Raw genomic sequence first — 25,226 nt, 5'->3', positions numbered from 1 at the left:
ATATTTCGTTATGCTTATGTTTCTGTATTGACGATAACATTCCAATGTTTTAATATAAATAAAATTCATTTCTTCGGTTTGATAAGATCATTATCATGTTTTCTTGGAACAAATTCCGCAATACTATTTTTCGAAAATGATACTCTAATTTTTAAATAAGCATAAACAAATCGGTATTTTCTAACCGTGAATAAGGGGATGTTACATAAAAAGTAATCTCAAGCTTGAAAACTTTAACTTATTTATGAAAACGCCTTTTAGTAGAAAAAGTCATAAAAAGCAAGAACTATTTATATTAAAGATAATAGACTCAAACCGCTTATATATTCAAGATTTAGACATTAATATTGGATTTTAGCTTGTAACTTTTAGAAAACTCTCTATATTTCAGGCTTATTAACCATAAAGTATTAGTTTTTTTTATCAAAAAAAGACAAATATTATTATTTTGCTATAATTTTAATTGTTCTCTTTGTCTAACAGATAAAATTATCTTACTGTATTCACTTTGTTTGATAAAGATTATTGTCTTATAAAAATATTAGTGTATTCTGTCTGTCTGACAAAGTTTATTATCTTACTATAGTCTAACGATATTTTTTATCTAATAAATGGTATAATCTTATTTTATTCTTTATGTTTGGAATAGAATATTATCTTTTTGTATTTTTACTATATTATTTCATTCTGATAGATAGTATTATTTTACTTTAATGTAATAGTATTCTCTTTGTCTGACATTGGATATTATATTACTGTAATTTTACTTTTTTTTTCTCTCAGATGGTTATGGTTTTATCTTGTTGTATTCTTTTTGTTTGACTATATATATATATATATATATATATATATATATATATATATATATATATATATATAGGCTTAGGTTATTTTGTTTAAAGTAATTAGTGTGTTATTGTATGCATAAATGTGGGCCAATCAAATCTACTTATTTTAAGAAAGTGATTAATATATTTTATTGAATTAAATATAATTGAAAGAACCATCTTAATTAATTATAAGGGTAACTCAGTCAATTAATATAGATTTAATAAAGGTAAATTGTTTTTTTAAGGTATCATAGATTCTATTAATTTTAAATATCCGATTTTAGGAATGATAATTCTTTTAATTCGGACATTCTGACAGAATGTGTTTATGAGTATATTCAAAAATAAAAATATTCTTGAAACATAAATAATAAAAATATTCTTGAACCTATTTCTTGATGATGACTTTAAAAATTTCTTGAAGAATAACAACTTGTTGTAGAATAACAAAATCTTGAACAATCAATTGAAGACTAAAAACAAAAAATACATTATTTCTTATAGAATACGAGTAACAACTGTTAAGAAATACATTTATTTTTAAAGAATAAAACTAAAAAAAATCAAAACTGGGAAGAAAACATCAAAATCTAACAACGACTAATACATTCTAAAAGAATAATGTGGACTGTTCTTCAAGCATCAACTTCTGTGATTCCAACAAAATTGAAATTCGTCATTCCTTTCCAACAGAACTGGAATTCGTCATTCCATTCCAATAGAATTGGAATCTCACCAATATCATCCATTGAATCATCTACATAAATGAATAAGATTATTCCAAGATTCACGATGTGCAGAAAGCCAAATAGGATTCGAAATAACAAGAAAGATATTAAGCCAACAATAAGTTTATGTAATTGTCAAATACCAAATGGAAGTAAAAAATCACTCATTGAATCTCATTGTACAGAAAGCCAAACAGGATCTGAAATACCAAGAAAGATATTTACCAATCTTTGTTCTATTTCATTTCCTTAACCCTATCCATGTTTAGAATCTCGTTGATCATGTATTTTTTAATTTTTCTTAACTATTATATTTATTGTTTAAACAAAGTCAATATCATGCTAAGTATTTGTTAATTTATTGTTTAAACAAATTCAAGATCATGCTTGCTTACCAGCCTACCACAACACAAATGTCATCAGTTGATTGAAACTATTAATCCTGCTACCTACTACTACAACTCGTGATGATTAAGATTAAATCCCATCCGAGCCTGCCATATATAATGAATGCAACAGCTACCATTCTATCTACTGCCAAAGTGAAACAACAAAAAAAGTGAACACTGTGCTTTTGCAGTAGTGCTTAAAATCTACCACATTATTGCATCCATTTTCATTTTCTTTCTATCAAAATACTAAACTTTGAAAAATATAAATCCAATTATAACAAAACTGAAGTGCAAACATTACTCTCCAAATCCCACAAAATTTTAGTGAAAACCGTGTTTGTAAAGCAATGTCTTAGGAACACAAACAGTTACAAAAAAAAAAAAAAAAAAAAAAAAAAAAAAAAAAAAAAAAACACTCTTGAGCAATGTATTCGGACTTTTTCATCAGACAAATAAAAAAACAGCCGAAAATCAACAACATTTTGAAATAAATGAATAAGAAGCACTTTGAGGCTTCTAGAAAGAATTTAAAAAAAGGTTAAAAGTGAAACTTGCATGATGGATATTTCAGCAATTAGATTAGAAGCAGCTAAGCCAAGCCATATACAAATACAACCAAACCAATCCATCTGCAGAAATGGCTGGCGGCCATGACAGCCGGCGGTGATGGTGATTTGAAGACAATAACCAAAAAAAATAGGAGAATGAATGAGGAGACCGATTACCTTGGAACCGCAACTACAAGACAAGCACCTCTAGATTCCCCCTCATTGTTCTCTGTTGAAGCCGCACCCACAAAGGAGAAGCCGCTTAGCGATGGATGGGAGAGGCGGAGTGTGGCGGCGCCTGAGGAGTGTCGATTGATGGCGAACGGTAGTGCTATACTGCTAGTCTGCGATTGATGACCAACCTACATCATTTTTCCACGCTGCAGTCCCTATCTGATTGGCTCTGCCCCCGTCTCCCATCTTATTCATTCGCCGCTTGGGGCACCAGATCCGGCACCAAGAATATCCACAACCTATGGATCGAGCTCTACGAGTGAGATAGGGTCGCTTAGGGCTTTATGGGTGGGATTATTTAGGTAAAAAAGTCAATCCCATGATTTAAGGGATTATTTTTTGAAGTTACTGAACAAATTACTACATTACCCTTATTTTTTATTTAGGTATCTATTTTTTTATTTAATTTTGATTGGTCCACATTAATGCATACAATAACACAATACTTAGTTTAAACACCTAAACCTATATATATATATATATATATATATATATATATATATATATATATATATATATATATATATATATATATATATATAATTTATTTGTGTCCTAGAGGCATTATCTTAATGTAACAATATTGTATTCTTGTTGTCCTTTTTTTGTTAAAATATCATTACATATGATATTATCTTAGTGTACTTTTACTGTATTCTCTCCATATGACATAAGGTATTATTCTACTGTAATATTACTATATTATCTCTGTCTAAAATGTAACTGTTGATATTTTTTGATTCTTCGTATCATTTCCCTAGAGTCAATAATAAATACATTGTATAGTTAGAAAGGGGTAAGCTAAATGGGTTAATAAGGAACATACAAATTTGGGATAATGACTTGAGAGGGTAATGTATTTTAGCTTTTGGTCATATGTAGTCACTATATTATTTTTCATACTTTATTAACCATAGAACTTGTTGAAACATGTACATTATACCGTTACGACCGATAATTGTGGGTTTTGCTAGTTTCCGACTAAGTATGAATTTGTGGTCATGTGCTCTAGCGTCATTTTTGTGTGTTCATTTTTGTGCAAACAATTTGTGAGTTCATTCTCATCAAATTCATAAAATATAATATGAAAGAAGAGGTCGGAAAGATTTCTTGGGATGGAGTTAGAGTAGCAAGAGGTCAACGCCATCACCATGGTAGCTCGCCAACACCACAACTAGATCACTTCTTCACATACTCCTGTTTTGAAAACCACCTTAGATCTGAAAAGAAAAAGAGGAAAAAGCAATGGGCGTTTGGAAGGGAGGATGGCGGGCCATTAGAAACCCTAACTATGTTATCGTGCCGCCTCCTTCCATGTTTGTCAGATCACCATCATCTTCGTTGAGTTACAGCTCCGCCATTGATGAACGATATGAATAAGAAAGAGCATTTGAAAGCTTTTATTTTAAAACCAAGATCTGAACCGGAGGTGTTAGGGTTCGCTGATCAGAGCTTGGGTTTATAGAAAATCAGAAGGAAGAAAGGCGACGTTCCGACGAAGATGACGACGTTTTGATAAGGTTTAACTGTTGCTTTTTCCTCTTTGTCTTTTCAGATAGTTGAAGGATGTTAAGAAGAACCCACGAACCACTTCCGTCGAACCTAGTCACCGCCTCCTTCACCGACCAAAACGACGGCGATGTATCAATCTCAACCTTAAGGTTTATCATCTTCATGGTTTCTGAGATTGGGGAAGACATTTCAGAAACATGAGTGCTCTAGGCTATATTTGAGAGGAAAGAATGATGAAAAAACTCTTATTAATGGATAAATTTCATAGTATGATTGCGATTTCGAAGGATTAAAAAGGGGGATTTGAAATTGAGAAAATGAGGAAGGTGGAAGAAGAAAAGAAAGGGTAACAATGATGTTGGGATTCTAAGATGGTCCCTGGTGTTAATGGAGGATTGAGAGACTATAACATAAAGGAATGAAAGCATGTGTAGTGGCAAAAATCGCCGAAGAAGATGACCGGAGAAAATAACTGGAAAATTATATTTGGCCGAAAACCACGTCGGAAACCGGCAAAACCCACTATTACCGGTTATAATGGTATAATGTACATGTTTCAACAAATTCAAGGGTTAATAAAGCGCATAAAATAATTTAATGACCAAATATGACCAAAATCTAAAGTATGTTACCTTCTTAAGTCATTATCCCTACGAAATATGGGCCTAAAATACAAAATAAATTACAACATTCTAATGCATTAATACGCCTTGTAATTTGATTAGGATGTGTAACACTCGTTTATCTAAAGTCCTTATTTAGTGAATTCATGGAAATTGAGAAAGAAGGGTTTTTGGAAAAGCCCTAATTCGCGATGAGCATGTTGGAATGTCGCGCCACATGCCACACTGAATGTTGTGACGCAACAAAGTATAGGCCACGACGTGAACCCGGAGAGAGCTTAAACCCTAATCTCAAGCCTTAAACCATATATAAGGAAACTAACTTCTAGGGCTAGTCATTTCTTAAGCCTCTATATGTTGGATTAATGTCTAAGTCCATAACTATTTTGGTATGTATTTGACCCGATGGTGCATGGTCCTTTTGGGTTGCCTTCACACTGGTGACTAGACAGGATGATTGTTGAGGAGAGAGGTTGGTTTATTATTAAGAATAATAAATTAGAGTATAATTATGATTTGTTAATATATTATATGAATAATATATTAATTTGGAATCATATTATTAATTAGTATTTAATCAGAAATTAATTTAGAATTAATTTTGGGATTAAAGGAACTGACTGAAAGTGCAGGGGCTATTTTGTAATTATTCAATAGTTGAGGCTTTGGGCCATTGGATCACCTTTATTAAGGCTTGAACGAAAATGCTAGGAGGATCTAGGAGTTTTCGTCCAAGGGCTTAAGGAAAGGAGTCCATGGACTTGCTTAGGCCCGAAGCTAAGGGATTAGGGTTTACACCTTGAAACCCTAGTTAGCCTTAAGTATAAATAGCACCCTAAGGCACTAAGATTTCGTCTAAGCCTTGGGAAACCCTAAAAGGGACGAAATCTAGGGCAAGATAACCTTCTCTCCTCTTTCCCATATTTATCCTTTCACCTAGTGTGTTTGTGAGCCATTACAGGTACTACACTTGTGGTACTTGCTTTCAAGAGCTAAGGAAATCCAAGGAACTAGTTCTTATTGCTATATAACAACAAAAGGCATGTATTCTATTTTATATATGAATTTCGAAAATAATAGTAGCATGCCAGGTTTCTTTTTGTGTTCATAAAGTTGTATAACGAATAGGGAAAACATAGATCCAACTCTAGGGTTGCATGTACACATAGGATTGTTTATATATAAACCCATCATATAAAGCCATCAGTGCTATCAGAGCCATTGGTTTTTGTTTTCAATTAGCTTTATTCAAATGTATGAACTTGACATATTAGGGTTTATGGCTAATAAACCCTGGAGGCTTGATTTTCGAAATTAGGGTTTCTATACCCTAGATTTCGAAATTTTTGGTAAGATTTCCTAAACCTTTTTCTTTGGCCCCAAGATTTCGATTTTAGGGTTGTCTAACCCTAGAATTTCGAAATTGCCTCCTTCCCCAAGATTAGATCCTAAATTATAGGGATTTGGATAATGCCATATCTTGTAATTATCCTTTAAATGTTTAAATTTGGTAATTAAAGATTTTGAATTATCCCATCCCATAATTTTGAATTCTAGGGGATTTAAGGGATTAGGTTAAATTAATTATTTAATTTAAAAGATATCCTTACCAAAATAAAAGATAATTGTCAAATTAATTAGATAATCATTTCCTTATGTGATAAACTTGATTTATTTGAATTATTTGATATATTATCTTGCAAGAAATTGAATTAGGTCATATTTAGATAATTACTAATTAATTGGTTAATTATTATTATTTGCAATTTGATCTAGAATGTTCTTGCTTATCTTTTGAAAAGCTTCAAAACTTGCCCTCAAGTTTTGGAATTTAAATTGTTTGATTAAAAGGTTTCATTTTGAAAAAGTCTAAATTCTAAAACCCTAATTTTGAAAAGCTCAAATTACACCCTTATGGTTTTATTAAATTAATTAAGTGTATAATTAAAAGAGAGTTAATAAATCCATAATGATATGTTTTATATTTAATTAAAAGTGTAATTTATAAAATTAAACCACCTAGTATTTTAAAAGTGTAAAATACACCCTTATACTATGTATAACATTAAAAGTCTAATATTATATATGTATAACTTAAATGCTAGTCTTACCGTTAGTAGGCCTCATTCACGAAGCCGATCTATAAGGGGGGTATAAGGTTATGGCCTATAAAATGGCCATTTAATGAGTGTCCACTCTCACCCACCGCTTCCTTGATTGGTGGAGGGTCGTTAGCCGAACGGGTAGGATAGGGCAAACCCTTTCCATTAAAAGTATAATCAAGTATAAAGTAACTAAGCGTTTTTACAAAATTCCCAATCGTAGTTACTTTAGGCAAAAGTGAATTGATGCAATTCCATGAAATTACAATTTATGCCCTTGCGAAGACGTTAGTGGAGCGCGTGTGGTTAACCGGCACACTAAATGGTTCTAAGCAAAGGTAGCAAAGGGTGACTCAATGTTTGTCATAGTTCGGTGGAGCGTGTGTGGTTAACCGGCACATCGAATAGGTGACTGTAACATTGGAGGCACCATGTAACTTTGCAAGGTTATTCACACCCTGTTTTGCGATCCTCGGCATCCCAGTCACAAATCGAGGGGCATGTCGAGATTTAAACATGCCATTGAAAAGTTCAATGAATCTCAAAAGATCTAGGAGTTTTCAATACATTTAAAACTTAAGTTTCCTTTTCATTTTTCTTGGTGGAAATTGGTAAATCGTCATTTACCTACCTTCAAATATTCTGCAACTAGATTACGACATCCCTCTTCTAGGTTGTAGAGTATTGTGTTGGATCCTAGCCTTGATGTTTCATTTGGGTGTCACATAAAGGATTCGAATCAACTTAACTAGACTTTTCTCCCGTTTTGTAGATGTCAAAGTATGACAACTATGGTCTTCCCAAATCCCGTGGAACAAGCTTTCCACATGAAGATGATATTCCGCGATATGATCGAGGAACAAGAGATCATGCTTCACTTCCTCCACCTCCTCCAATTATTCTCCCTAACCCACAAGTTCGAAGCCTTGAAAATTTCAAACTCACTCGAGCCCTTTTGGCAAGTAAACATGAAGATGGAAAACCTGTGTGTGCACACATCTTAGAGATGAAGTCACACATCAATAGATTAAGGATGTTGGGTGTCAAGATTTCAGGTGAGTTGGTTGTTGATTGGGTTCTACAGTCACTTCCTGAATCATATAGTGAGCTCGTTAGAGAGTACTATAAGATGCATCACGACGTGACCCTCATTGATCTCACCTATTTGCTTATAGCTGCTGAATCAGCAACGATTTGGCGTGCTGGTCAAGCAAATTTGTCTGGTGAGTCAAACTCCCAAACTGCAATTGGCACTGGCAACATCGGAAGTCTAGAAAGAACTAAGTCTATGATTGTCCGATGTGCTGTGCCAAAGGAATCCATTTGCTTCTATTGCCAAGAGAAGTGTCATTGGAGACGAAGCTGCCCTAACTACCTGAGAAATCTAACAGATAGGAGAGTCAAGATGCATGGCTCTACTTTAGGTAAAACCCATTAACTAACTCTTTTAAGTTCCTATTCTAGATTCTTAATACATGATGTAATAAGATTACATTTTGATGTTTTATAGGATCGAAAAAAAAGAGAGGAAGCTTAAGGGAAGAAGTGAGCTGAATCTAATCGTGAAGAAATGGATTTCGATAGCATTGCTTGAAGATTAGAATTTTGAGCTACTACTTGGAGTTAGAATAGATTGCTATGAAATATGTATTAACATAGTTTTCAATTAAACTGCATTGTAAGGACAAATTTTTCTGCAATAAAATAAATTTTGATTTTATATTATTTATCCTTGCAATGGCGTGTATGAAAAATTGATGTTTGAATGTTTTAGTTATTAGCAATAATGGATTATGTTATTTGTGGAAATGTCAAGAATTTACCAAATAGGGAGAGTTTCTCATCGCCCAAGTTTCAATTGGATAGAGACTTGGAATCATGCAACTTGGTTGCATGATGAATGAGAACTTTTATATTAGGAAATTAGACTAATTCGTTGACAAAATGTCAAGTAAAGGACTAGGAGATCGAGTACACAAAGTTGTGTGTTGATCAAGTCCACCACAAGAGTGACAAAGATATTCGTCATGATTTACTAAAGGTTTACTAAATATGATTATACTTATAAGATTAAGTTTAATTCTGAGTTGATAGAAAGAGTTTCAATCAATAGCAGAACGGATAAGAAGAATCAAGTAGGCAAAAAGATAAAAGTTTCTTTATTCTAAGAAGAAGGGAGAGTACCTTTTGTTATGTTTTATGATAGGTCTTAATGATTGTGACATTGAGTGACAAGTCTTAATAAGGTTTATAACATTCATCAAATATGGAAATTTGTGATGTCTTGGATAAGACAAAGACCAACTAGGACAAATTTTGTGAAGTGTTTTGTCTTGATAAAAGCTACACGAACTCTTGAATATTTGTTTGTCGAGAAATATTTATTGACAAGAGAATCTTATATGTCAAGGAGTCAGTGGGAGTCTTAATGGTCTTGAAAAGTTCAAGAACTAATCAAGAATAAACCTTATCGATCATCACTATCACACGACTTGAGGTTCACAACCTATCGTGTTGACACTATCTTGTTTCTGTGCCGTTCCAATTGAGTTAATTATGCATGTGAGTTCTATGAGTTCTTATTTGAACGCATAAAAGGAAAGCACCTTGATCAATGAAAAGTACATTGATAGGAAAGGATGAGCTGCTTAACTACTTGGAAGACATGGTGGGCACTCGTGTTACCATAAGGCAAGAAATCAAGATTGAGAAAGTTCGGTCCATATGAGTTTGGATTTGTCGCAAACTTTGGTTTTGACAAATTCGCATGGATAGGAACACATACACCATTAAAATCTAAGGGTCATAAGATTCCCTCCTTCATGAAAATGACTGTGAGGAAATGCTTTCACTAAGAGAGATTTTAAGAAGATAGTGATTGTGAAAATTGTATTCTCGAATTCGATTATGGTTACGGTATCCCTTTCCATGATTCGAATTGTGAGATTTGGCAATTAGTCTGAATTGTTTAGACACACATATGAGCTATCTAAGGCAAAGGTGTATAAGTTTGAGAAGCTTAGATAAAGTATTATCAAAGCATTAGGTATTAGAAATATGAACTTAAGAAATTCAATAGGTATTGTTTTGTGGAAGTTATGATGTTTTCTGAATACATGTCAAACCTAGTGGGAGCATAAGTGTTATGCTTATATGACAATAATCATCATGATAGTGGGAGCATAAATGTTATGCTTGTATGATTATTATGGCAAGTATTGCAAGTTAGCAATATTAATTATAGAAAACAAGAGTTATACTTTGCAAAGTGGTAAGGGTTGAAAAGTTGTTTTGCTATAATTAAGGAAGATAATATTCTGCTTCATTTCAAATCTAAAGGCTTAGGTTGTGGAATGTTAACAAATTTATTCAAGGATACATAGTGCGTTATCAAAATTTCGATTATGATTATGGCATCCCTCTTCATAATTCGAATTATAAGAACGTGACACATAAGATATTATGGCAGAAGATTGATAAAGTATTATATCCTTATGTAAGACATTATGCATCGTGTCCCATATGCTTCGGGTATAGGATCAATTGCAAATGCTATAATATTTGACCATTCTAAAATTTTCCAAATGTCTAGCGCATTAAGAGGGAAAAAGGACAAGAATCGGTTTTGACTAAGATAATTAAACAACTATCAAAGGACGATCCAAAGCTCGCTGAGGATTGGTCGCCTGTGAGTAGTTGGAAGTATGGTATTGGATGGACCATATCGACATTATTATGAATAGATAAGATTCTATTATGAATGAGTTGTCATATGGCAAATATGGAAATGTTTCCATATTAGGAGTTAGATATTGAGAGTCTATGTCTAGATTAGAAAATTTTATGCAAAAGGATGTTCAAAGGAATGTACTTTGAGTGAGAGACATCACGTCTATGGAATTGTCTTGTAACAATCTCCAATAGAGGACTTTGTAATTTCATTGGCAATAGTCATTGTGACTTTTGTGCTATAACATTGCGAAAGGATCATTGCATAAAATGTTAGAATCTTGCATATTCTATAAGTGGCAAGAATTTGATATTCTTACACTTGTGATAAGGATTCGGAGTTGTGAAATGAGTATGATTGGAAATGTGTTCATTTGATCTATTTCACAAAGTAGGGACCGTAGGTAAACATTGTGTGCATGCTGAGGGCATGGGACTAGTGTAGTAATAATTCAAGTAATAAGTTAATTAACAGAAACAACAAATAATGAGTAATCGATATGGTGATGAATAAAAGGTGTTTTATTTATACTCAAAGGTTTGGGATCATATAGGATTAGTATTATTCCTGTGTTTCACTTTGCATGTTTTGACTTCCTGAATAATTAATTATTTTAGAATAATCAAATTATTCGAATGGTCCACAGTCGTTCATATGTTGGAAGTAGGTATGAATGAAGACTGTCATGAATTGGTTTGTAGATTGTCTAAAGTGTATTAGACATAGCAAAGGTTTGCTGCAACGTTCACGAGTGCTTATGAATATGATTTGAGCATTGAAATAAACCCACGCTCACTTGGATCACTTCATGGATTTTATCATCAGTGATTGGTGAGACGATAATATCTTATATTCTTGAAACTAAGATGTGTGAGTTGTATCTTGCGAGTCAGTTACACATTGATAATATTTAAACGCACCAGTAACTTGGTGTCATAAAACATATTGTTGTGTGTGATTCGGTAAGTGAGTGCAAGCAAGCATTGAATCAAAGTTTATCCGTTCCTTTTATCCAAAATGGGATGAAAGTGATATCTGTGGGCCCCTCGATGATTTAATAATGACACCTAAGTGCAGGGCCAAGCCAAGACTAATTTGATGTGTTCAATTGTAGTCTGTTGTCAGTCGTCATAAATCGGAAATCGGGAAACAACACATAGACAGAGAGAATGATTTAAATCCATGTCTCAGTCTATACGATATCTAGAATGGAGGAATATATGATCCCTTATCTAAAGGACACGCTTCTGATACGATCAGAGTTGACAGCGGCTTTTGAAAGCTACGATTGCTGATCAGCTTTTGAAGTCATACGTAGAATAGTTATTAGACTTATCCAAGTGGGAGACTGTTAGATTAGTGTCTAAGTCCATAACTATTTTCGTATGTATTTGACCCGATGGTGCATGGTCCTTTTGGGTTGCCTTCACACTGGTGACTAGACAGGATGATTGTTGAGGAGAGAGGCTGGTTTATTGTTAAGAATAATAAATTAAGGTATAATTATGATTTGTTAATATATTATATGAATAATATATTAATTTGGAATCATATTATTAATTAGTATTTAATCAGAAATTAATTTAAAATTAATTTTGGGATTAAAGGAACTGACTGAAAGTGTAGGGGCTATTTTGTAATTATTCAATAGTTGAGGCTTTGGGCCATTGGATCACCTTTATTATGGCTTGAATGAAAATGCTAGGAGGATCTTGGAGTTTTCGTCCAAGGGCTTAAGGAAAGGAGTCCATGGACTTGCTTAGGCCCTAAGCTAAGGGATTAGGGTTTACACCTTGAAACCCTAGTTAGCCTTAAGTATAAATAGCACCCTAAGGCACTAAGATTTCGTCTAAGCCTTGCGAAACCCTAAAAGGGACGAAATATAGGGCAAGATACCCTTCTCTCCTCTCTCCCATATTCATCCTTTCACCTAGTGTGTTTGTGAGCCATTAGAGGTACTACACTTGTGGTACTTGCTTTCAAGAGCTAAGGAAATCCAAGGAACTAGTTCTTATTGCTATATAACAACAAAAGGTATGTATTCTATTTTATATATGAATTTCGAAAATAATAGTAGCATGCCAGGTTTCTTTTTGTGTTCATAAAGTTGTATAACTAATAGGGAAAACATAGATCCAACTCTAGGGTTGCATGCACACATAGGATTGTTTGTATATAAACCCATCATATAAAGCCATCACTATCTCCATAAACCCTCAAACTTCAAAACCCTTACCTCTCTTCTTCCTTTTTGTGCCTTGGTGGTGTTTTGGTGAGCCTTGGTGAAGAAGCAAGTGGTTTTTATGGTCAATAAGCTAGATCCAGAGTAGATTCAACTTCCTAACATCCTCCTGGACCTTTTTAAGTCATCAATTTCCTTCCTTTGTGTGTTTTACTTCAAGATCGACGTTTCTATATTTATTTGGTTCCTTTTGTTATATCTTTTGGATTTTGGAAAACTCAAGGTGCTAAAGATTATTTATGAGTGTTTTTTTGGAGTTTATTAATTGAAAGGAATATATATGTTTATATCCCTGTCTGATTCATGAAAGAAGTTAGCATTTTGGACTCTTTAAATCCCAGGTTTTATGAAAAGTTGTTAGAGGCGTGCAAATGGATAAAGTAGGAAACTTTATCCATTAAGTCCATATTTTGAGGTATTCTATCACATATGAGTCTTGGTCTTAATTTACTAACTGCTTAATGGACTCTACCTTGAAAAGCGCGACACGAACATGAAAGGGTCGCAACACGAGGTTAGATTTCGGTTCGTGACTATCTTGTCATCTAGTGATCACGACGTAACCATGAGATGGGTCGCAACACACTTTGACATGTTGATTGTTGACCGTTGACTTGTAACATCCCAAAAATACAAGCCAAAAATTTCATTTTTAAACATATACTTAGCAAAACATTTGAAATAAAATGTTCACCAATCATAACATTCCATAAAGATATCGCATGTCTGGAAAAACATTTTCATAAAACATGATAATGTCAGAGTACAAATCCCCAGAAAGATCTCATAGTGCGGAATACAGGGCATGTGTGTGATGGGCCGCTACCGCGCCAACTCTTTCCCCTTCGAAGAAGAGATACCAGAAACCAAAACTGAAAACTGTAAGCACGAAGCTTAGTGAGTTCCCCCAACATACCACATACCATACAATCATATAACATACATATATTGTCAGGCATATCTGGGTGCCCGACCTACCCCTTCGGACTTCTCGACCGGATACTGTCTAGTATATCTGGGAGCTGGCCTCCCCTTCGGTCCTCTCGACTGGATACTAACTAGTATATCTGGGAGCTTGCCTCCCCTTCGGTGCTCTCGACCGGATACTAACTAGCATTTCTGAGTGCTGGTCTCCCCTTCGGTCCTTTCGACCGGATACTGGGGACTATTTCACCCCCTACTACTATCATATAACACATATATCTCATAATCTATCTGGCATGGCTGGGCATGACCGCCCCTTCGGCCCTATCGACCGGTATACTGGGGACTATCTCCCCCTACTGTCACTAGCCCATAGCATCATATCATACTAGCACAATAACATATCACAGGTAGTAGCAACCCTAGATGAATATCACAGAGACAAACATCTATCATACAATCCTACTGGTGGGCCGGCATTGTGGCCGTAGACCCACCGCTACAGGAAGGTAACTCACCTCAAAGTAGCTGCTGATCTGCGTGGGAACTGACTGTCTTCTGCTGCTGCCGCTCCAAAAATCCTCCGGCTATAATTCCCACAAAACCCTTAGTCAAATACTGCTAGCCGACCTCAGGGTAAAATGACCATTTACCCCTAACCAACCAAGAGTCAAAGTCAAAGTCAACTGCCAGTTGGCCCGACTCGCCGAGTTGACTTGCCAACTCGCCGATTCCCTATCCCTTTGTCCGACCATAAACCAGTCTCTACTCGTCGAGTTAAGCATTGACTCGACGAGTTCTCCTTCTAAACTAAAGGCCAATAGTCTTTCATCCTACTCGCCGAGTTGTATGAACAACTCGCCGAGTTCATCTTCATCCGAAGAACACTCTATGCTGAGACTCGCCGAGCTGTATGAACAACTCGCCGAGTCTGTTCTTGAGGCAAGAAGATTGCCTTGAACTCGCCGAGTCATGGCATTGACTCGTCGAGTTACTTCATGAGTGAGTCTGGCTTCCGACCCACTGAGTCACACCCCATGACTCATTGCTCCAACCCGCAACACGAAAAGGGGGACAACTCGGGGACTCGCGACTCGACTCGTCGAGTCCGAGGAACGACTCGCTGAGTCTGCCACATGAAAATACTATATACACGACTTTGCTTGAATCCAACTCATGCCATTCATAGATCTGGGTTTCTAGGGCCTGATTAACACGTAAAGTTTCCAACTTTACGTGTAAATAAACACCAATGAGGGTTTTAGGGCTCAAAATGCACCAAAAGAGTAGATCTAGGGCTTTCATGCAATATGGCTCCATAAAGGCAGTAGATCCAAGCTCCTGTAGCTCAATCATGCCAATATCTAGAGGCAAAACAACTTATTACCACCCCTAATACACAAACAAGCTTGGGGGAAAGGCTCAAGAAGGACTTTCATGGAGCTATAAGGGACAATAAGCATGAAAACAGAGGGAAACTGAGTTATACCTCAAGGAAATCACTGAGATAACACGAGGATGCCTGGCCTCCTTCTTCTCTTCTTGATCTTCTCTCCTTCCCCCTCAAAATCTTCAAGAAAACACACCAAAAATGCTTCAATCTCACAAGGAACAAGGCTTGAACGAAGTAGAGAGCTCTGAGGGTGAAGGGGGCGAGCTTGGGGGCGGATAAGAGGGTTTAAATAGGGTGCAAACTCTTGAAATTTAGGGTTTCATCAGACAGCTGGGACTCGCCGAGTCGCCAACTTAAACGTGCTCCCAAACCCGTCTCCACTCGGCGAGTCGGGCCTACAACTCGCCGAGTCCAAGGCTAAAAAATGAAAATACTTAGATAGATTTTACGTACCAGGAACCAGGTGCTACAAATCTCCCCCACTTATTTTAGACTTCGTCCTCGAAGTCTGCTGCTCGATCCTGAAACAGCTCGGGGTAATGCTCCATCATTTCTTCCACCGGCTCCCAAGTCCATTCCGAACCCTTTCGGTGCTGCCATTGCACCTTTACTAATTCCACCATCTTGTTCCTCAGATCCTTCGACTTCCAGTCGAGGATTGCGACTAGGCGCTCAACATAATTCAGGCTATCATCAACCTGTATATCCTCTAGCGGCACCACCGCTGAATCATCCACTAGGCACTTCCGTAGCTGGGAGACATGGAAGGTGTTGTGGATCTGACTGACCTCGGCTGGCAGATCTAGCCTATATGCCACCTTGCCCACCCGGGCTATAAACCTGAACGGACCAATGTATCTCGGGCCCAACTTGCCCCGCTTCCTGAATCGAATGACGCCTTTCCAAGGCGACGCCTTCAGGAGAACCATATCCCCGACCTGGAATTCCAAGTCTGATCGGCGCTTGTCGGCGTAACTTTTCTGCCGACTCTGCACAGTCTGAAGCCTGCTTCGAACCTACTGGATCCTCTCGGTCATCTTGAGCACCACCTCGGTGCTCCCCATGACCCTCTGGCCAACTTCACCCCAACATATCGGGGTCCTGCACCTCCGACCGTACAACATCTCGAAGGGAGGACGGTCAATACTCGCGTGGTAGCTGTTGTTGTACGAGAACTCAGCCAAGGGAAGATAAGTATCCCAGCTACAACCGAAATCTAGCACACACGCCCGCAACATATCCTCCAAAGTCTGGATGGTCCGCTCGCTCTGTCCATCCATCTGCGGGTGAAAGGCGGTGCTAAAATGTAGACGAGTGCCCAACTTGTCATGAAACTTCTTCCAAAACCTGGAAGTGAACCGCACATCTCGGTCTGATATCACTGACACTAGCACCCCATACCGCGCCACTATCTCCCTGATATATATATATATATATATATATATATATATATATCGGCCAACTTTTCGGCCGAGATACTCTCCTGGATCGGGATAAAATGGGCGCTCTTGGTCAATCGATCCACAATGACCCAAATTGAATCTACTCCTCGCGTAGTCCTGGGAAGCTTTGTGATAAAATTCATCGTAATATCTTCCCATTTCCACAACGGGATGTCCAACGGATGCATCTTGCTGTGCGGTCTCTAATGCTCGGCCTTGACCTTCTTGCAGGTCAAACACTGCTCGACGTACCATGCCACATCCAGCTTCATGCAGGGCCACCAATAGTCTAGACGAAGATCCCTATACACCTTCGTCGCCCTGGATGAATAGAGAATCGGGATTTGTGCGCCTCCTCCATCAAGATCTGGCGCACGCCTCCGAGATACGGCACCCACACCCTACGGTGTAGTATCAATAATCCTCGGCTATCATAGTCAAAGGAGGTGACTTGACCCACTATTCGCTCACTCTTCCAACGTTCCTCCTTCATAGCCTCCTGCTGATCTCCTCGAATCTGCTCTAACAGTGGAGTCACGACCGTCATCCTCATACACACATCCCTGATCGGTGCCGCCTTACTGCTAAGCGCATCGGCCACCACGTTGGCCTTCCCCGGGTGGTAAAGGATCTCACAATCATAATCCTTCACCACGTCCAACCACCGACACTGCCTCATGTTCAGATTCGGCTAATCCATGAGGTACCTCAAACTCTTGTGGTCCGTGTAAATGGTACATCGAACCCCGTAGAGGTAATGCCACCAAATCTTGAGGGCGAAGACCACCGCCCCCAACTCTAAATCATGCGTCGGGTAGTTCGCCTCATGAGGCTTCAGCTACCTCGAGGCATAAGCGATTACATGACCCCTCTGCATCAATACTACGCCTAAGCCAGAGATGGGCGCATCACAATATACCACAAAATCCTCTACACCCTAGGGCAGGGCTAAGATTGGCGCCTCACACAATCTCTGTCTCAGAATCTCGAACGCTGCCTGCTGCTCAGGCCCCCATCGAAAGATCACGACCTTCCTAGTCAACCGTGTCAGGGGTACGACTATCTTGGAAAAATCCTGAATGATTCTACGATAGTAGCTTGCTAATCCTAGGAAACTCCGAATCTCGGATGGAGACTTCAGAACCTCCCATTTCATCACGTCCTCCACCTTGGCCGGGTCTACCAAAATCCCGTTCTGGTTGACAAGGTGCCCAAGAAACTGCACCTCGCGCAACCAAAACTCACATTTCGAGAACATGGCATACAAGCTCTCCCTCCTCAAGGTCTCCAAAACCTCTCTCAGATGCTCCTCGTGCTCCTCATGTGTCTTGGAATAAACCAAGATCTCATCAATGAAAACTATCACAGACCGATCCAACATCGGTCTACACACGCGATTCATGAGGTCCATGAACGCGGCATGAGCATTGGTGAGCCCAAACGGCATCACCACGAACTCATAATGGCCATAACGCGTCCTAAACGCGGTCTTCTGCACATCCTCCTCTCTGACCCTCATCTGATGATATCCTGAACGCAAATCGATCTTGGAGAACCAAGATGCTCCCTGCAACCGATCAAAGAGGTCATCAATCCACGGGAGTGGGTAATGGTTCTTCACCGTCACCTTATTCAGCTCTCGGGTATCCATAACATACGTGACATATCCATCGCAACCCTGCTGAAGGTAGCGCCTAGCTCTCACTGTTGAACATACTGTAGGTCCACGTTGCGGCCTCTCGCCGTGGATCACCAACTCTCCCCCACTTGGGGTCCTGATCCACACTAACTGCTGTGCGCAATCTATCACCGACCCATTAGGGCTCAACCAATCCATACCTATAATCACCTTGTTCCCGTGCAAAGGGATAGGAACCAAATCCTCCAAATAGCGCTCCTCAAATAACCTTAGGACACAATCCCTAAATATTGCTGACACTCGCACCGATCGATCATCGGCAATCTCTACCTCTAAAGGGCAATCCAACATGCCCGAAGACTCAGTAAACCTCTTGCTAAGTGCAAGGGAAACAAATGATCGGGTGGCACCCGAGTCAAACAACACCTGAACAGGAATACCGTTCACATGGAACGATCCCGTCACCACATCGGGTGCGGCGCGTGCCTCCTCTGTCGTCAGCTGAAATGCCTAGCTCCTCACCACTGGAGCCGCTGCCTTGACCTGCCGGCCATCTGTAATCCGCAGGGTAGCTAGAGCCGACACCTTACCCAGCGCTGATGTTGTCAACTAGGGGAAATTCGCCTTCTTGTGGCCCCTCTGGTTGCAGTGAAAACACAGCAACTCCGATGTCTGAATCACAGGTGCAGGGGCGGTACAATCCCTGCTGAAGTGCCCTAACTTGCCGCACTTGTAGCAGCCTGACGATCCATCTTGCACGCTCCCTCGTGCGTCTTGCCGCATTTCCTGCAGCAGCCCCGCCCCTATTGGCCTTTCGGCCCCGCATCTGATCCCTTGGGCTTCTTCCCCGAAGCCCCCATAACATGCCCCTCCTTCGCCTTCCTCTTCCGAATGTGCTCCAGATCTATCTCCCTCTCCCTTACCCTGGAAATCATAGAGTCTAGGGTAGGGCAAGCTGAAAAACTGACATGCTCCCGAATATCAGCTCGTAGCATGTCATGATAGCGGGTCCTCCTCATATCCTCATCACCCGCGTACTGGGGCACCAGCAACGCCCTCTCCCGAAACTTGGCGGTGATCTCCGCCACAGTCTCCGTCGTTTGTCTCATATCTAGGAACTCCCTGGCCAGCTGCTGAAGCTCGACAGCCAGCGCAAACTCTGCCCTGAACCCGGTCACGAAGTCCGACCAGGTCATAGCCTCGACAGCCGAGGCTCCCAACGAGTCACCAACGGATTCCCACCAATCCCTAGCTGGATTTCTCAAACGTCCTGCTGCATATCTCACCTTCGACCCCTCAGGGCAGAAGCTAGTCAACTGTGTAAGCTCAATGTCTGTAAATCCATCGTCTGGCAGCTATGGGGTCCTTCGCCCCGTGAAAATCCGGCGCACCACTGCCCCGGAAGTCCTTGAAGGACAGTGTGCAAGATCCTGACTGGCCAGATGCCATGTCGCTCCTGAATGCCCTGAGGCGATCCTCCATCATCTCCAATATCCCTTCCTTGATCGACCCGAAGATAATGGGGGTCGACTCAAGGATGCCTCTGGTGATCTCTGACGCGATGAACTCGCGTAGCCCCTCATCTACTGGCTCGGAACCTGATCCCGAACCCGATCCCTCTCCTGTACTGCCAACTGTTGGCTTCGAGCGTAGTACCACCATTCTCAAATACAAAAGAAATAACAACTATTAGCGATATTGATATCTCTGGAGGGATCACACCTAATACAAGTTCCCTGGTCTTATCTTGGCCTTCCTTGGTTCGAGTACGGATCCTCTGCTTTCAGTAGTACGGGCCCACACTACCTTCCACATCTATCCGTACCTTCTCCAAGGACTACCTTGACTCCACCAGATCCCTTTCGCTACCGCTGATCTCAGCTACTCTTATCCTAGGCTTACCCTTGGAAACCTCTGACTCCACCCAACCCAGTCCTCAGCTGCTGAAGGTCTCTTTATGATGACAATTAGCTATTACCTGAATACAATCACATGAGACGAGGCTCGGATAATCCTTTGAGTAAGGGACTCACCCCTACAACGGTTAGGACTCAAACAAGAGCTACGCAATAGGGTCAAATCCAACACTCTGAGATTATTCAACCCTGATCACATGTGACTTTAACGTATTCACCTAACAGCTAACTCCCATCACTCAAAGCCCACATAGCACAAAGCAACAACATTTGGACAAAAGGAACAATCTCAAGCAACTCTATCCTCGTAGAGAAAAACTGAACTAGCATATAATGATAAACTCGTACTATCAGGCATAATCTAAACAGGCTATCCTACTACTGTCTACTCAATTCTTGCATGCAACTTTTCATACACTGAAGCACATAAAGCAGGCACATTAGGAATCACTCCTAGACCCTTAGTCCTATTCTAGCATGCTGTTCTACTGAAACTGATAAGCATAACATAAGCTTGTATGGGTACTTTGGGGAATACTTACTTGAGCTTGGCCGGTCGCGCACATCACACACTTTGTTCTTTTTTAAAACCCTTTACTTAGCCTCTTAGAAAACATTTTCTTTTTCCAAAATCTTTTAATCCATCGATTTGAGTTCAAACACCCCCGAAGTTGTGTCCGAATCCCTCAAACCAGGGCTCTGATAGCAACTTGTAACATCCCAAAAATACGAGCCAAAAATTTCATTTTTAAACATATACTTAGCAAAACATTCGAAATAAAACGTTCACCGATCATAACATTCCATAAAGATATCGCATGTCTGGAAAAACATTTTCATAAAACATAATAATGTCAGAGTACAAATCCCCAGGAAGATCTCATAGTGCGGAATATAGGGCATGTGTGTGATGGGCTGCTACCGCGCTAGCTCTTTCCCCTTCAAAGAAGAGGTACCTGAAACCAAAACTGAAAACTATAAGCACGAAGCTTAGTGAGTTCCCCCAAAATACCACATACCATACAATCACATAACATACATATCTTGTCAGGCATATCTGGGTGCCCGACCTACCCCTTCGATCCTCTCGACCGGATACTGTCTAGTATATCTGGGAGCTGGCCTCCCCTTTGGTCCTCTCGACAGGATACTGACCAGTATATCTAGGAGCTAGCCTCCCCTTCGGTCCTCTCGACCGGATACCGACTAGCATATCTGGGTGCTGGTCTCCCTTTCGGTCCTCTCGATCGGATACTGGGGACTATTTCACCCCCTACTACTACCACATAACACATATATCTCATAATCTATCTAGCATGGCTGGGCATGACCGACCCTTCGGCCCTATCGACCGGTATACTGGGGACTATCTCCCCCTACTGTCACTAGCACATAGCATCATATCATACTAGCACAACAACATATCACAGGTAGTAGCAACCCTAGATGAATATCACAGAGACGAACATCTATCATACAATCCTACTGGTGGGCTGACATGGTGGCCGTGGACCCACTGCTACTAGAAGGTAACTCACCTCAAAGTAGTTGATGATCTGCGTGGGAACTGACTGTCTTCTGCTGCTGCTGCTCCGGAAATCCTCCGGCTATAATTCCCACAAAACCCTTAGTCAAATACTACTAACCGACCTCAGCGTAAAATGACCATTTACCCCCAACCAACCAACAGTCAAAGTCAAATTAACCTGCCAGTTGGCCCGACTCGCCGAGTTGACTTGCCAACTCGCCGAGTCCCTATCCCTTTGTCCGACCATAAACCCGTCTCTACTTGTCGAGTTAAGCATTGACTCGACGAGTTCTCCTTCTAAACTAAAGGCCAATAGTCCTTCATCCTACTCGCCGAGTTGTATGAACAACTCGCCGAGTTCATCTTCATCCGAAGAACACTCTACGCTGAGACTCGGTGAACTGTATGAACAACTCGCCGAGTCTGTTCTAGAGGCAAAAAGATTGCCTTGAACTCGCCGAGTCATGGCATTGACTCGCCGAGTTACTTCATGAGTGAGTCTGGCTTCCGACCCACTGAGTCACACCCCATGACTCACTACTCCAACCCGCAACACGAAAAGGGGGACAACTCAGGGACTCACGACTCGACTCTTCGAGTCCGAGGAACGACTCGCCGAGTCTGCCACATAGGGTTTTCAACCCACAATATATAAATTTATTATGTTTAAACATCAATCAATCAACCGAATTACCCCAAACCCCATTATTTTATTTATTTCTTAAGGGTTTACCCTAAGAATCAACTATCACTCCTTCCTAAGGATTCATCCTAAGGAATAGACACAAAGTCATCTCGTGACCGGGGTTTATACAACTGGCACTAATTCCATAGCTGCCAAAGTTTATTCAACATGTGCTAAGTCCATAGCTCTCATTTATCGAAAATAGTATTTACAGGTATTCTCTCCTGCAATACATGTCAATGGGTTTTTAGAGTACAGCAAATGAACATATAGTTCATTACACCTACAGTTTGCGGGCCTGCTAGTGTTCCATAGACTGTCTAGAATAGTCCATGGTTGTCATCCATACTCTGCTGAATGACGGGGGCCAACAATTTGGGTAAGTGATTGTCTCAAATTTTCACCACTCACCCTCAACTCATGATCAATATTATTGATCATCACCTTTATCCAACTCACCTTTCATCATACCCACTATTTCATCTACCCATGTTTTACCCAACATTTTTCATAGATAAAAATACATATATAGTTTAAATTATTTAAAAACATGTATAAATCATTCCTTCAGCACCCATCTCAAATAAACAAACAATATATATTCACACAACACGTATTTTATGTAAAATACTTCATATCTATGTGTAAGGTGAAAGTAACTACACACTCACTTGATTTAATGAAAACCGGGCTGCAATTCGTTTCCTAAAACGGTCGTTTCTAATAAAACCGGAAGTTTGATTGAGAAACCGGGCTCTGCGAGGGTCGGGCTTCGAAACCAAAAAGATAAAATTTCCGGGCTTCTCGGGCACTTCGTCGCGTATTCCGGGGCTTACAATCGATACTGGGGCTTTGGGGGATTCTAAGATGAAGAAAATATGAAGAGAGGGGCTAAATATTGAAAACTCCAAAAGTAACTGAGAGCCTTTGCAGGTACCCTTCTATTTATAGGGTCTGAAGTCCTGATCCGACGGCTGAGAAGCTTCTAATCCGACGACTGAGAGGCTTCGTAGGGGGTGGCTCGCACGAGGGTAGCATGTGCCAAGGGGTGCTGGCTTCTTGTGATTAGTCTGAAGCGTGTGTCCGATGCGCAGGTGGTCAGCATGTGCGAGGGTCTCGGTGGCACTCGCTGATTGGACCGCGGAGTCGTATCACACATTCAAGGCTCGGAGCTAGGGTGCGAGGTTCGGTCCATATGCGAGCCTCAGATTGGACCTCCCTTAGGTCAAATCAGAATCTGACACGTGGCTTCGCATGACTCAGCAGCTTGGTGACTCAGCAAGACACATGGCACTTTTTCAACGAGGGTGACGTGGCAACTCGTGACTATGCGAATTTTCTCGATTTTCGTGTCAAAACTTCTAATATCCATAACTTTCGCATACGAGCTCCATTTTTTATGTTCTTTATGTGCACGCGTAGCTAAAATTACGCTCTACAACTTCCATTTAGACTTCGTCGGCTAATTTTGAATTTAAATCTTATATTATTATTTTTAACAGACCGGGACAAGAAATCCGTTAAAAATTCATAACTTCTTCATCCAACGTCCGTTTTCGTCAGACTTTTTACCGTTGTTCTCCTAATGACGACACCTTCAATTCTCATTTAGGTTGTGTCGGCTAAAAATCGCTCGATCTAAAATTCGAGTTTTTAGCTGTCTACTGCTAAGCTGAAACTTCGAAAAATCATAACTTCCTCATTCGAAGTCAGATTTGGGCGTTCTTTTTATCGAACTTCTCGGTTTAATGAATACTACGACTTTCGTTTAGATTACTAAGGCTAAAAAGTAGTTTATCAAAAACTCACTTTTTACGACATTCGACACCGTGCTGGTTTTGTCGCGAAACTTCGACAGGTCATAACTTCTTCGTTATAACTCGGATTTCGGCATTCTTTATATCCCCGAAATCCTTGTTTCGACCACTACAACTTTATGAAAAGATATAGGGCTTATATCACACTTTAATTTTGACGCTTATTTTTATTTTTAATTAATTAAACCCTAATATTAAGCATCAAACACATAATTCACATAAAATTCAGATAATTCCTTTTCATTTCTTCTAAATGAGTTACAAATGTTAACCTAGACCATTATGTCAATATTAATGCCTAGCATAGAAACACGAGCGTTACAACTCTCTCCCCCTTAGGATGATTCCATCCCTGGAATCACACAACGAAAAACAACTACCGGTAGCGACTCACTATGTCACTCTCCGTTTCCTAGGTGGGATTTGGCCCATTTATATGTTTCCAACGTACATGCACTAAATCGACTATCTTACGTTACAACTTCTTAGTCTTACGGTTAACGATTGCCTCAGGTTCTCCAATTAACCTCTTGTTCTCGTCCAACCTTAATTCAGAAATGGGAATGATGCCGGGCACACCTCCCGTGAACTTTTTCAAATAACACATATGAAAGGTGTTATGAATACTCTCTAGTTCTTCCGGTAATTCTAGCTTGTAAGCTTGATTCTGGATTCTCTGAAGAACTTTAAATGGTCCAATAAACCTTGGACTCAACTTTCCCTTTCTACCAAATCTTATAAGTCCCTTCCACGACGAGACTTTAAGTGAAACCGAATCTCCAACTTCCAATGATATCGATTGTCTTTTCTTGTCAGCATAGCTCTTTTGAGCAGCTAACATCTTTTTCCCTAATCACTTACAACTTTTCAGTAATCTAATGGACTATTTCAAGTCCCATAAACTGCTTTTCCTCTTATAGACTCCTCCAAAACCTTGAGGT

The sequence above is a fragment of the Lactuca serriola genome, chromosome 8 (assembly GCF_051521515.1).
Source record: "Lactuca serriola cultivar US96UC23 chromosome 8, Lser_US96UC23_V15, whole genome shotgun sequence".
Lineage (NCBI taxonomy): Eukaryota > Viridiplantae > Streptophyta > Magnoliopsida > Asterales > Asteraceae > Lactuca > Lactuca serriola.
This window is presented reverse-complemented; position numbering follows the sequence as displayed.